Raw genomic sequence first — 15,397 nt, 5'->3', positions numbered from 1 at the left:
CAGGACACCAGCACCACCCAGGGATGTTAGAATTTATGATCCCTATGCTTCTACCATGCCATGCCACACCATGCCATGCCAGGCTTTCTTTAACAATCCTGCCAACTTTGCCAAACTGTTAGAAGGAGAGATTCCTATGATATCAACCACTGTACCACAGGTATGGGGTCCCCAGCAAAAGCAAGATTCACAAGACTCCGATAGAAAGATGTTTTACTCAAACAGCAATGAGACAGCAAGGTCAACTTCAGTTCCCCTAACTTCACTAGTAAACTAGTGGGTCTCAATCCATGGTCAATACAGGGAGAACTTCTATGCACAGCACCTCCCTCTTGTGTTTATGGACTGTCCTGGTGGAGGAACCCAGATCACTCCCCATCAGAGACAGATATGCTACCAAGGTGTGAAATGGATGCCATAAAACATGCCCAGCAGAGTCAGATTGTCTCCAGTGAATGTTTACATGTGCTCAGGACAATATTGAAAGGAATATATTTGTAGTACCCTTATCTACACAGTCAGGAAATTGTGTTTCATCCCTTCAGTCTGACACAGCTGCACCTGAGCCCAGGAGGTCTTTGTATGTTCCAGGGAAAGGTAGCAGGCTGTGCCCTACCACATTCCCTTTTTTTTCTGTGTTCTCCTTTCTGGATATTTTCTTTTATCTTATCATTCAGATCTCAAATTCTGTCTTTCACTGTGTCTTTTCTGCTCTTCAGTCTAACTCTTTTATTTTCACCAATACCATGTTTTTCATTCTTTAAATTTTCCAGTTATTCCTTTTATAGATTCTAATTCTTTGATGAAAATATAAAAACGTATCTTTATTTTCTTGGCCATACTCATCCTACTTGCCTTAAAGTTTATGTTTAGAAATATCCAATATCTAGATCTCTTTTGGAACTGTTTCTAGTGTCTGTTTCTTATTATCATTATTAAATCTATTTTTAAATGTTTTCTTATCCCTTTTTATGTTGGGTAATAGTTTAATCGAATTGTGGATATTATGTAGGAAAAATTCAAGAAACAACTTTAAACCTTAGACTATTTTCCTCCATTGTGTTTTCCTTTTGCTTCACACAGGCAGTTAAAGTACAGCCATAGCACTACTTAGATTTGTTGAAACTGTTTATCAATCTTTGTAAGAATTGGTCTCCATCTCATTTTCATTTAGTTCCTATACAACTGAAAACCTAGATTGTTCATTAAAAAAAAGTTCCATCTAAGCTAGCCTTGACATCCAATCCATCCTTCCCAAACTAGTAAAATTGCTGAAAGTTGTCTTCAGTTTTTCAGGCTCTAGTGCTCAACTTTGGTGTGAGGTAAATTACCATAATTCAGTCATTGATTGAACTGATTCTTGCTGTTATTTCAACCTTTGTTGAAAACTAGTCTATTTCTAGACTGGCATTACTTTTAGAGTACATTCCTTCAAGACTCATGGATGAAATCTTGCAGTACTTACTGGTATCCTTCCCCCTGGTGACCCTTATTTTCAGTTTTTACTTTCCCAGCTCTGAAGGACTGCAGAATCTCTGTACATCCTCCTGGACTTTATACCACCACATATGAATTTTCAAATGCCTGTAGGAAAAAGTACCTAGGAAATCCAGATTCATCTTTCTACTTCCCTCCTCTCCAGGATCCAGGCTTTTCTGTACATCTTCCCTTATATCCATTTAAGGTTAGGATTGGCCTTGACATGGAGACCAAGAACACACAATTTGGGATTCTCCTTTTCAGCCACTGTCAGGGAAGCAGCCCACTTTTTACCCCTATTAGATTCTCCACATGATTTCCCAAATGTGGCTGTTTAGGGATGCCAGGCAGAGGGGTGGGATGATGTAAGTGAGATTAGAAGTGCTTAACACATGGAGTGACAATCCAGATGGGTGGACCTGTGAGGTCTGACACAGACATACTGGAGGTTAGTAATTTATGCCTACTTCTGGTTGGACAACCAGTCCTCTTGAGAACATTTGTGGGATAAGTTCAATGAATCCTGACAAATCCTTACAGGAACAGGTGGAAGTAAATCAGAAAATATGGGGAAGGCACTTAGGACAATGAGGGAGTGGTAAGATTATAGCTCAAGGGTAAGGGACAGACAGATTGGTTGGCCTTAGAGGTGAAAGACAAGCTACTGCAAAAAGGTAGAGAAAAATGTCTTCTACCACAGTGGTTGCAGCAACAGGGATTGGTTGCTTCACCCCCTTCTGTTTCTGCAGATTTTGTCCAACTAACCTGGGGCATTGTGGCAGCAGAGAACCTGACCAACCCCTGAATCTGCAATCTGACCTCATTTCCTCTCCCTTCTTTGCTGATTCCTGATTGCCATTCAATGAGCTGATTTCCCCTATCTTATGTTTGTGTTAACATCAGGACGTCCTTCATTTGCACTCTGTGACAAAGTTATTGGCACAGCCATTGACCATGCACCATTCTTCTCTCCACTCTTGCACATCCTTTCAGGATACAACTACTCCTGATAAAATGAAACTGGCAATTAACCCACGCCTCTTTCCACTACCATTCCCAAGGTGACCAATGACTTTCTAGGGGTGGGCTGCACTCATCAGGATTTATCTTTCTTTGTAAAGGAAGTAAAACTTCTATGCTTTTTGACCTTCCTGCATAGCTTGTTGAATAGTGATAGGAAAATGAAATTTACAACAAATCTGAAACTTCACATTGTACTTCTCCCCTTGATCTATTATCTTGAGCAAAATATTACTTCCATGGAGCCCCCTCCATGATACACCACTTTTGGAATGGTCATTTTTGCCCTGGCTGGGACTGCAGCAATAAACACATGGCTTTACAGAGACTTCTCCCAAGCCCTTCAAGTGGCATAAGTACCATTGCTACACCTCCTGCTGTACATAAGTTAATACCTCAGGAGAGGTGACTAAAAAAGCAATGATAAGGAGGAAATGGTACATACAAATGAGTTCTTATGGCTAAGAGATTTCAAGTGAGTCAGAAGGTCATTCCAGATGTTACACTTATGCACATCTCAGCAGGGTTTCATTGACAGTCACAGCAAGTATTGCTTCAAATAGCAGGGCAACTGAGGGCTTTAGAGACATCCAGACTCTATAGGCAGGGCAGACAGCTCAGTAGTTTGGTGTCCTGCCAGTAGGCCTTACCTTCGAACTTATGTTCCCCAGTGTGACAGAGTTTGAATCATTTGTGGTTTCCCTACACATGGCTCTTCTACCCCTTCTATTTTTTTATTTATTTCTCTCCCCACCCCCCAGTTGTCTGCTGTCTGTGTCCATTCACTGTGTGTTCTTCTGTGACTGCTTCTCTCCTTATCAGTGGCACCAGGAACCTGTGTTTCTTTTTGTTACATCATTTTGTTGTGTCAGCTCTCCATGTGTGCAGGACCATTCTTCGGCAGGCTGCACTTTCTTTTGCACTGGGTGGCTATCCTTACAGGGTGCACTCCTTGTGCATGGGGGCTCCCCTATGCAGGGGACACTCTTGCATGGCAGGGCACTCCTTGCGCACATCAGCACTGTGCATGGGCCAGCTCCACACCAGTCAAGGAGGCCTGGGATTTGAACTGTGAACCTCCCATGTGGTAGGCAGATGCCCTATCCATTGGGCCAAGTCCACTTCCCTGCAGTTTCTATTTGAACCTAAGTTAGTACTATACTGATAGATGTATGCCCAATAGGCTTAAATCTTTGGTCCATCTATATGACTGTTGGGCCCTGAATCTCAGCAGAGTTGTGATACCTTCTCTTCAGTTCATTGAACTCACCTAGGACAGTTAACAAGGTGATGATGATGGAAATGCCCATCTCAGGGAACAGAGAGAGTCTGGAACTGCAAGCATCTTCCCCATGGGATCTGAGCTCCTCTCAATTAAGACACAGTGGGCATCACCATTCCCACATCCTCAAGATTGGGAGTGAACAATGGACTAAAGTCGACTCACTACTATTTAACTGTAGACTTATTGTAATTCTAGCAGTGGAAGAACTTGTATCATGGACGTGGAAGCAGTGGCCCCTGGAGGTTCTGAGGGGAAAGAGAGGCAAAATAGGTGTAATATGGGGTATTTTTGGAACATTGGAATTGTCCTGCATTATGTTGCAGTGATGGATATGGGCCATTATATATTTTGTCCTAACTTACAAAACTGCATGGGACAGAGTATAAAATATAATGTAAACTATAATCTATGGTTAGTGGCAATTCTTCAATATGTGCTAATCAATTGTAACAAATGTACCATACTAATGAAGCAAGTTGTTAATGTGGGAAAATGTGGTGGGGGGCATATGGGAATCCTCTATATTTTTACATAACGTTTATGTAATCTCGTGTTTCTTTAAAATAAATAAATTTTTAAAAATGCAATGATATGACCATTCATTGCAAAGTGTAAAAAACAGATTCTATGTGGGGCCCCTTTATCTGGCTTCTGGGTGTTTGGAGGGAATGGATGTGGCCATTACTCCAGACAGCCTTGATCAGACTGCTTGGAATAATGGTATGCATAGAAATCTGCAAAGCCCTCATAATATGCTGCAGTTACTGATACTCCTCTACCTTTACTGTCAATGTAGTTGAGAGCTATGAGTCAATAGCCATGACCCGTCTCTGCCTTTGTGTCCATGGTGGGAGATAGGCTTATGTTGTGAAAGCTAATGTGGAGAAATACAGGCTAGGCTTGGTTGAGAGACTGAGGGGTAGACTGCTAGGGAATCATGGACTCACTTAGCAGCCATCTCCCAGCCCTCACCTACCCCCTCCTCTTTCCCTTCTTACTTATTTGTGTGCAGGTGTTGAGTATGTTTCCATTTTTCTTATTTGTGTGCAAGTGTTCTTTGTTTCCATTTCATAAGAGATGACAGGCAGCCCAGAAGACATTAGATTTCAACCAGACCTGGCTGCTTAATGAATGCTTTTTCCTCATTAACAGGGGTCTCTCCCTATGGACTGTATAAAATTCTACAACTCAGTGTCTCAAATGGGAAGCTGCCAATCTTGACCATAGCAGTTGGCCACTCTGATGAAATGGCCACAATGAGATCTTTTCCCCTGTACTTTTGGACCCATTATGTTGTGTTAGTAACAAAGCAGTCATTTCTTGAAGTCTCCACTCTACCTGAGCCTGTGTTCTCACAATGTACCATATAGCAACTTGTTTCACACTGAAGAAAAGGAGGCCTATCAGACACTTGTTGCTTTAGTTATTTTTGTCTTCGGAACTGTCTATTGTTTAGACAATGTGAGTTCTTGTCAACTCAAGTGGCTCAAGCCAAGTTGACTACAGGTTAATTAGTGCTTTGGGCAAAAGGTTCAGAAAATATTAAACAACATTGATTTTCTATGAAAAAGCTCTACATGTTTCCTTTGTGAATCTAAGTTAGCAATAAGCATCTGGTTGAAAATACGATGTTTTGTGTCTTAACTAATTATCAAAATGACAAACATTTTTCTAAAGAGATTCCACTTGTCTAGGACTACAGGTTTGGAAAACATAGGAGGTATTCAGGCAAGGAACAAATCTAGCAAGGTATGCATCTTTGAGAAATTTCTCAAATGGTGAGTGGAAGACAGAATAGAGAGAGGTAAATCTCCTAAAGTTATGATCACTTAGGAGGCTACAATTGACTCTAAGAACTATTCCTGATATAGAGATTCTTATGTAGTAGTTAGTTAAAAACTTAAGTTCATAATTTTTTTTGTCTAATAGATTCTATGATTAGTGAATTCTCCATTACTTAGTTTCTGTAGGCTCTCACCCTGACTAGCCCTTTCCCAAGTAGCAGAGAATTACCAATTTTTCATTTTGAAGCACAGAGGACAATACTTGCTAAAGGTCTGACTTCTTATTCTATTTTATTACTAGTTCTTTTAAAGGAAGTTAGTTTTTTGTTGTTGTGGTGGTGGTGGTAATTAGTAGTGCTAACATATGGATATGATAGTGGTTTTTTAAAATATACATGTATATTTATTTAAAGATACTTAGATTACATAAATATTACATAAAAATATAGGAGATTCCCATACGCCTCATACTCTACACCACCCACATTTTTCCACATTAACAACATCCTTCATTAGTGTGGTACATTCATTATAAATGATGAAAACATTTTGGAGCATTGCCACTAAGCATCAATTATAATTTACATTGTAGCTTACTCTTTCTCCCATACAATTTTGTAGGTTATGGCGATATATGTAATGGTCTGTATTTGTCATTGTAATGTCATTCAAGTCAGTTCCTAAGTCCTTAAAATGCCCCCATATTTCTCCTGCATTTCCCTCTCCCTGTTCTCAGAACCTCCAGTGGCTACTGCTACCACATCAATGATATAATTTCTTCCATTGATAGAATCACAGTAAGTCTATAGTAGAATACCAACCAGTAAGTCTACTTTAGTCCATAGTTCATTCCCCAATCCTGAGAATTCTGGGATGGTGACACCCATTCCACCTCTAATTGAGAAGGAGATTGGATAAGGGAAATTGGTTTGAAGGACCTTAAAAAGTTACTTTCCTCCCAGCATCAATTTCTCTCGTTACTGGAATATAGTACCTCAGGATTCATAGGGAAGACCAAATTTCTGATTTTCAACCATGTAGTTTCATTACCTGCTCCAGTTGGTCTCTGATGGATTTAATTCATTCAATGTAGCCCAACTCGAAAACCATATTTTATTTTAAGAATAAGCTTAAAATACAGAGCTAATATGACTAAGATAAACATGCCAAGAGTTCATGGGAAAAAAAAAAGATTCTCCTCCGCACCAAAGTGAATAAATTAAATTGACCATGATGATTTATGTACACAACTGTATTCCCTGTATTAGGCCTATTTGTTTTTTAAAAATTATTTCCCACTTCTCTTATACTAGGCCATAAAGTCTAAAGAAGAAAATGAGATATGTGTGTATGTGTGCATGTGTGTGTGAACTGTATTAAAATTCCTCAGTAAAAATCTCTGTTTTAAAAATATATTGACATGCAGTAACAACTCAGGAAAAAAATTAAGATTTAAATGACTTAAATTAAAATATAAATATAGTAATGAAATTATCCATGGTTAAAAACTTAAGGTTTTCTTTTACCAGTAACTTAAAAGGAATTTTTGCCAAGTCATACTAAAACTTAACTTATTACTACCAAGAAACATGCTAGCTTGACTGAGAAACTCAGAACAGTTACTTTGAGAAGCACATTTTTATAGGAAACAAATGTGATGTCAACAGTCCTAAATAGCTAGCTTGAGATAGCATGTCTTGGAATTTCATTTTGTGATTATAAAGAGACTATGGTACATTGAATTATGTACCACAGAAAAACATGTTCTTAATCTTAATCCCTTCCTGTAGGAAGGGATTGCAAATCCGACCTTTTGAAGAGGTTATTTTTAGTTAAAATGTTGTAGACTGAATCAGGATGAATCTTAATCCTATTATTGGAGGATTACTCCACAGGGAGAAACTCACCTGGAAAGAGTAAAAACTAGAAGTAAACAGAACTCAGAAGAGAAAGGAGAAAACATTACATGTCCATTGTCATGTGAAAGAAAAGCCAAGGACCAAGATTGCCTGCAATTAACCCCAGAATGCCACTGTCTTTGCCGGGAAAGTATTGCCTTGACTTTGGACTTTTAGTGTCAAAACTATGAGACAATAAATTTCTGTTGCAAGTTAGCCCATTGTATGATATTTATTTTAGCAGCTGGGAAACTAAGACAGAATAAAAACTCTTAACAATGATACTTACTAAATATAAGACATCAGAGTTCAAAAGGGGTGTATAAGAACACAAATTTTAAAAAAATGAGTGATCACCAACAATACCATCAACTAGAAAAAACATTAGTATCAGTTGAATACAATTTTAGACAAATTTGGTCAGATGAAAAAATATTTACAAAACTTAGTAATTGATATATCATAAGCGATAATAAAATTACCATATCTAAGATGAATTTGGTCAAAGAAAAATAAACTGCAGTGAATCTTAAGAAATTTATAATAAGTGATTCTATACCATAAGAAATGTTTAATGATAAATATTCTTCACAAAAAAAGAACTACATTAAAAAAATTTGAGGTTGGTATCATTGCATTTAAAATTTGTACTTTGAATAAGACACTGTGAATCAACTGCTTGTCATGAAAAATGAAGAAATTACTCTGTAACTTAACTCCAACATGTAGGAGAAATAAAAGCACCCAAGAGCACCCTGTGTACAGCCGACAAGGCATAGCTCATCAGTTGCCAACACGCTGTTTCTAAGGCAACCACACAGCTAAGCCAAATGGCTGTTAACCAGAGGTCAGAGAGAATGGCAACCAAGCCCTGTCCATCTACACCCCATCTTCTTCCTCCTCTCCGAGCCCTTCTCCCTTTGTTTAATCCCCACCAATCAAGCAGTATGGCGCAAAAAAGCTCAGCCTACGTGATCAACCTAACCATCCCCCACAGCTCACCCCTTTACTTGTTTGGGCATATATTCGCGCCCGCAAATCAAATACTGCCTAGCCCCCCTTCGCTATTGCCCTGAACTATAAATTTCTGTTTCTATGTAATAAAGTTAGACTTGGTCCAGAACCCTGTCCCCGTAGTGTGCATAGTCTCCATATCCATCCTCAGTCCCCTGGAGCCAATTAGTTCGAGCCCACCAGCCTGAGGGATGCCTCAGTCCAGTGAAAAATGGTAGCAGTGTCAAATTGCGACATCTGGCACCCAGCGTGGGGCCTACAGACAGAGACAGTCCCGCTGATCAGGGACCTCGGGGAATGGAGTCATACGCCACTATCTGGTGAATGACCCTCTGCCCTATCATGGGCAACCTCCCATCCTCCACGAGGACACCGCAAGCGAGAGCGCTTCATGCTCTCCTAGCTAGTAGACGCATAAAAATTTCAGGAAAGGAACTCAATCAGTATTTGGATCTTATTGTACACTTTAACCTGTGGCTTTCTTCTGCCTCTCTCTGGAACCCGCACACCTTGGTAAAACTGTTAAAAAGGGTCCATTCTGCTGAGGTTCATGAGGGCAAAAGTTTCCTGCTTGGCCTTATCCCTGCACTGCTCACTATCTATGCCTGTCTTTCCAGTGAGCCGCCAGATAAACCTTCTCCCGTGCCCCCTGATCTAACGGCCTCAAAGCAAATACCACTGCTCAGGGATCTCAATCCCCCCAACCTCTGCACCGATTCTCCCCCCAACTATGCTTCGTGGGAGCCCCTTTACCCTTCACTAACTGAGTTCCAGTAAAAAAAAAATCAGTTTTACTGAGTGCAACTCACAAAAGCATACTAGGCAAGAGTTATCCCCTCCTCCTCGTCCAGCACAGAGCTCAGACTTGCTAACAAACCAAACAGACATGTTGCCAGAGAACCCAGCCCCTGAGGGCGGGAACCACAGCTCAGCCTCTGAGAGCAGAAGCCACAGCCCGCCTTTCTCAGAAACAAAGAGCATGCTCCTCCCTATTAGATACTTCCCCTCATGGGAGCCTCTCCCCCTTCCGGAGCCTAACAAAAACCTTGTCTCCCTGCACCAGGAAACTCCACCCCCTCATAGTCCCAGTTCAATTCTGAAGCCCCCAGAGCCTAACTCTCTCACTGCCAAGCCTACTACACTTCCTCTTTCAGCTCCGCTTATTAAGCTTATTAACTCTTTCACTGCCGCACCTTCTACACCTCCTCTTTCAACTCCGCTTACTGCAACTGTCCCTAACCACCATCCATTTACTCCTCCTCACTTCTTTCTGGTAAATTACCACAATGAAGGTTCCCCTCCCTTTTAGGCTCCTTGGGATCATAAAACCATTACTCACCTTCATAAAGCCATTCAAGAAAACGGTCTTAATAGCCCCTATGCTCAAATGTTATTAGACAGCATTCTCATGCACATAATACACCTACTGATTGGAAAAACCTAGCCCGTGCTATTTTAACCCCCAGAGATTATATTACCTGGAAAGCTCTCTATTATGATGAAGCTGAACGTGTAGGTATCCGCAACATTACTAACAGAATAACAGCCATCCCCCCAAATGCTTTAAAAGGTGAGGGACAATAGACCTTTCCAAGTGTTCAGGCTGGTTGTCCCGCCCCATACTTTGAAAAATGTTTAATCATAGCTAAACTAATAAAAATGTTTCCAAGCATAAGCTTGCATGTTACAGGCAACATGGATTCCAGAAGAAATCTTAAGAAGTTAACTCTAAAATGTGATAAAACAGAAAACTTAAAAAAAGCTATACCAAGAAAGTAAGAATTATGAGTTAATTGTAAACTGTATGTTTCTATTACTGTGTTCTGATTGTTCTGTGTTTGTCTGTTCATTCAATGTCAATGTATATTTTGATACCTCCGGATGGTAATATAAATTAATAAAAATTTTAAAAAGAGCTCTATTCAAATGGCCAAAAATTAAATATTAATACATAAGTTTAAATGTTAATAAGATCTCTACAATGATAAAAGTTGTAGGTCTTGATTAACAAAATTACTATAAGTCTTTTCATAAAAAATTATTCTTGCCTAGATTGAAATGAATAGTTTATTTCTCTTCACAGGATAAAATGAAGAATGTAAAACTTAAATTAATATTAAAGAAGGTTAAAAGTTTGTGGGAATGCTGACTGAAATTTAATAAGTTTTTTCTAAAAGGTGTGTTTTGTCCTAAAGTAAGATGGCTAATTTTCATAAACTCTTGGAACTTAAATGCATGTGGCAAGTTGTAGAAAGTATTGTAGTAACTTTAAGTAAGGAAATGTGTTCTGTAAAGGTAAAATTTGTCTTAAAATAATATAATTATAGTCTATATAGTTATAAATAATTTTAAGAAGTTTAATAAAGCATTGTTTAAATTAAAGTGTTTAAATGGCTAATTCGAAAAAGTCATTATTAAACAAACCTTAATTAATAATAATAATATAATAATAATAATAATTTTATAATAAGTAAAATTGTTGGCAGCCAGTCTTCCCTGCAAACTGGCTTCTAGGGGACTGTTTCTAGTATTGCATGCTACTAAGTATTTAAAGGGAAGAAAAGTTCATTATTTTAACAAGCTTGTTTAGTGTTGATGGCAATTATGTTGTAAGAAGTTTGCCTAGTAACTTAGTATGTGTCACAGAAACAACCTCTTATCATAAATTAAAGTAATAGCACTGTAGTATGCAGCAGTCCCAAATATTGCTAGTTTCTTGCAAAAAAATTAATATCCAACTATGTCACTATCACTTTGTTTTAAAACGTGCTAAAACTTTGTTTAGTGTTTCCTTGGTCAAGTCAAGCCAGCCTGCATTCTCCTACCTATGGAAAACCCAACAGTGGACTTTGGCAGTGCTTCTCCAAGGCTGTGTACATAACCCAACCATCTGTCTTGGCATAGTGATAATAATCTACCTGCATAGAAAAAATCAGTGGTTAAAACTCTATTAGTAACATTATGTTAACCAGTAATTCTTTTTTTTTTGAATAAAAAGAAACATCAGAAATAATAGTATCTTCTCTTAAAAGCCTAAACTAAGCAAACAATTGGAACAGACTGCAAGATCCCTGCTGCTCTATCAAATTCTTCAATAATGTTTAATTTGATAAAACAAAACTATAACCTGCTGTAATTGATAAAATGCAATATTTCCTCATGTTAATGTAGTTTGTAATATTGTTAAAATACTAAAAATCTTTCATCTCTCAGTCTCAAATATTAAAACCATTGTATGTATTAATTGGGAAAAGTCCTTCATAAAAGTAGGAAAACCTCCAGCAAACTGCTTTAAATAATAATAAAAAGAAAGTAAATTGTGAACCTTGGCTTTGGGTGGAGTTTGTGGAAAAGGCAAATCTAAACAGGGAACCCTTGAGTTTTAATCACAATTCTAGAGGGAAACCAAAAGTACAATATAAAAAAGCAATTGTGTGCAGCATAGGAGGTCCTGCTAAAAGTGAAAGACTTAACCCAACAATGTCTGGTCACTCTAAAAACTGCCATCTCTATCCAGGGGTAAATTGCAAATACCAAAACCAAAACACTCTTCTTTCCTAGTTCAGCTCTCCATTCTTAGTTTGGATGGCCCCTCTCATTACCCCCCTCTCAACCCTCTTCTTTTTCTTACTTCTAGCTCCTGGTATCATGAAATTCATTAAAAAGCAAATACAAAGTATCTCCCTACTAGCCTTTTTGCAATTGCAGTGCCTGCCATATCAGCCATTACTGCAAACTAAAGCTCAAACCAATTTTTAACCTGCTACGACCCACGCCAGCAAGCCCCTACTTAACCCGGGTTGCCATAAAAACAACCAAACAGTCATCATCAATCGAGTTGTGTGACAAACATGCTTAAAATACATGCTGGGTCTCCTCCTTCTAAGAGCTTGGCTGGCAGCCAATAATGGGTAAGACCTTCTGAGGAAGGCAACCTAAGACAGGCGCAGCCACCTTAAACCGTTACACCTGCTTGAGCTTGACTGGCAGCCAATGACAGGTAAGACCTTCAGAGGAAGGCAACCTAAGACAGGCTCGGTCACCTCAAGTTTCTACTCATAAGCCACTTTCTTTAAAAATATAAAAAAAAGGAGGAATTGTATGAGAAATAAAAGCACCCAAGAGCACCCTGTGCACAGCTGACAAGGCATAGCTCATCAGTTGCCAACACGCTGTCTCTAAGGCAACCACATAGCTAAGCCAAATGGCCGCTAACCAGAGGTCAGACAGAATGGCAACCAAGCCCTGTCCTGCTACACCACATCTTCTTCCTCCTCTCTCAGCCCCTCTCCCTTTGTTTAATCCCCACCAATCAAGCAGTATGGTGTGAAAAAACTCAGCCTACGTGATCAACCTAACCATCCCCCAGAGCTCACCCCTTTCCTTGTTTGGGCATATATTCGCCACTGCCGATCAAATACCGCCTAGCCCCCCTTGGCTATTGCCCTGAACTATAAATTGCTGTTCCTACGTAATAAAGTTAGACTTGGTCCAGAACACTGTCTTCGGAGTGTGCATAGTCTCCGTATCCATCCTCACTCCCCTGGGGCCAACTAGTTCGAGCCCACCAGCCTGAGGGACGCCTCAGTCCAGTGAAAAATGGTAGCAGTGTCAAATTGCGACACAACATAGTATCTTACATCTTATTCTTTATTAGTCATTGTGTCAATTTTAATAATGTAAGCATTCATGGCGATTTTATTGTTTCTTTTTCAGACTTTTAGTTTTTGTTCTATTTTTAATGATGTTTAATGCTGACCAGGATTCTTTTTACCACATTTTTTCTAGTGTGTTTTATCTATCTATCTATCTATCTATCTATCTATCTATCTATCTATCTATCTATCTGTCTCTCTCTCTCTCTGTCTCTCTATTTATATCTATCTATTTATTTAATAGTATGCAGTGACTTCTTAGCTAACATTCATGAAATCCTTTCCAGTTACAATACTTCCTTCAGGTATTCTAGGATTATATCTTATGGCTCCCATGCACCTAACTCAAGTAAAATCATAACTGAAAGATGCAGTGTGAGCCAGGAGGCCTACAGATAAAGAAATAATAAAAGGTTGACCCCAATGGAGTAAAAATCTAGGCTTTCATATGTATTTAAAATGGTGACTTAATAAGCATTATTGGCTTCATGCTTCACCTTGGTATGCAACAATTTATTTGCTAGAATCCCTAATGGGTTTATGCCTTATGTCTATTGTAAATCTATTGGACAGTTTCAGAGACTGTGTTTCTGTTCATGAATAAACATTTTAATATGTTCACACATTTAATTGAACTGTTTGTTTACAGCTCATATTGATGTGTCATAGAAAAAAATGTGGGCATGACTAACTTTTTTTAAACCTAACAGAATATATCTCCTTTTTTTCCCTTATGCAATATTTCAGTTTAAGTGTTTATGAATCACTTGCTACTTTCCAGGAACCTAAACAATGTGCAAATTGAGAGACATTAATATATATATATATATGTCACTAATTTTGTGTTTTATTTTGAATAATGTTCTGTCCCATGAATTGACCACCAAATAAAATTTCAGTAAATGTTTATATGCATTCGTTTCCTGCATTCTTGCATAATGCAAATATCTGTCCATCACTATTATATCATTTGGGTATTTATAACATTCATAGTATATCCTTTTTCTCAAATATTAATTGAAGTTGCTCCATTGTCTTCAGTAGTAAGTTTTACTGTAGAAATTCTGAAACTCTACTGATTTTCCAGATATAGATGACATTATTATTATTTTATTATTATTATTACTATTGCCCCAGTTGACACTGGATTCCTTCTTTATTACTAAATTCATTGTCTTCAGTTGGATAATTCTTTTTCCCCCTCTGATACAAAATGAGACATTCATTGTAACAAAATCTCTTACTATTCAAGGAAAAAATTCTTCTCCAGGGCTGTTGAATATTTTTACTTTCATTTGTTGATTTTTTTCCCTATATAAGTACCAATTCCACCCTGATGAATCTCATTTATCTCATTTAATAATCATTTTATCAATAATATTGTTGGGGATTGAATTATAGGCATAGGACCTTTGAAAACATTATGAGATAATGTGCACCCAAACTGAATAAGGGTGGTCCTTAATCCAATATAGCTTAAACTTTTACAGGCAAAATAAATTAGGCATGAATGTGAAAGCTCAGGGAATGAACTAGAAGCTTGAAATCACTGGAGCCAGAAGAGAAAGAGAAAACACCACCACATGATGGAAAAGTCATGGACCCAAAGAACACCAGCAGTTTGACCTCAGCATGGCACAGTCTTTGGGGAGATAACATTACCTTGCTGGCATTTTGGATTTGGACTTCACCTAGCCTCAAAATAGTAAACCAATAAATTGGCATTGTTTAAGCCAACCTATTTTAAGGTATTTATTTTAGCAGCCAGGAAATTAACATACTGAGTCTTGGGCATACCTAATATCAAGTCATGAAAATTCCCAAATCAAGGCATCATTAGACAATGCTTTCTCCCCAAGGACCAGCTACTGGCAATCCTGGACTCCTCTTTCATATGGTGAAGTATATGATAGTGTCTGCATGTCTCCGTTTTCTTACGGGATTTGTTTGCTTTAGCTTCTGCTTCCTCTGGCTTTTCCTATGTCTCTCCCTCTTCATTCATTCCATTTATGAGAATTAAGACCCATTCTGGGCTATATCTGACTGAAGTAACCTAATCAGAAGACTCTTAACTGAAATAACCTCATAAAAAGTTCTCACATATAATAGGTTTACACCCACAGTAATGGACTAGCTTTAAGAACATGATCTTCTTTTCGAACTGCCCCAGAAGGCAAGTCTCTTAACTTTAATGCAGGGATTATCCACTTTAAAAGACTATACCCATTCCACAGAGGGCAATTTTGTTGTATTCACAGGCAA

This window comes from Dasypus novemcinctus, chromosome 13 (assembly GCF_030445035.2).
Source record: "Dasypus novemcinctus isolate mDasNov1 chromosome 13, mDasNov1.1.hap2, whole genome shotgun sequence".
Lineage (NCBI taxonomy): Eukaryota > Metazoa > Chordata > Mammalia > Cingulata > Dasypodidae > Dasypus > Dasypus novemcinctus.
The sequence above is the reverse complement of the archived record's forward strand: the minus strand, read 5'-3'. Positions refer to the sequence as shown.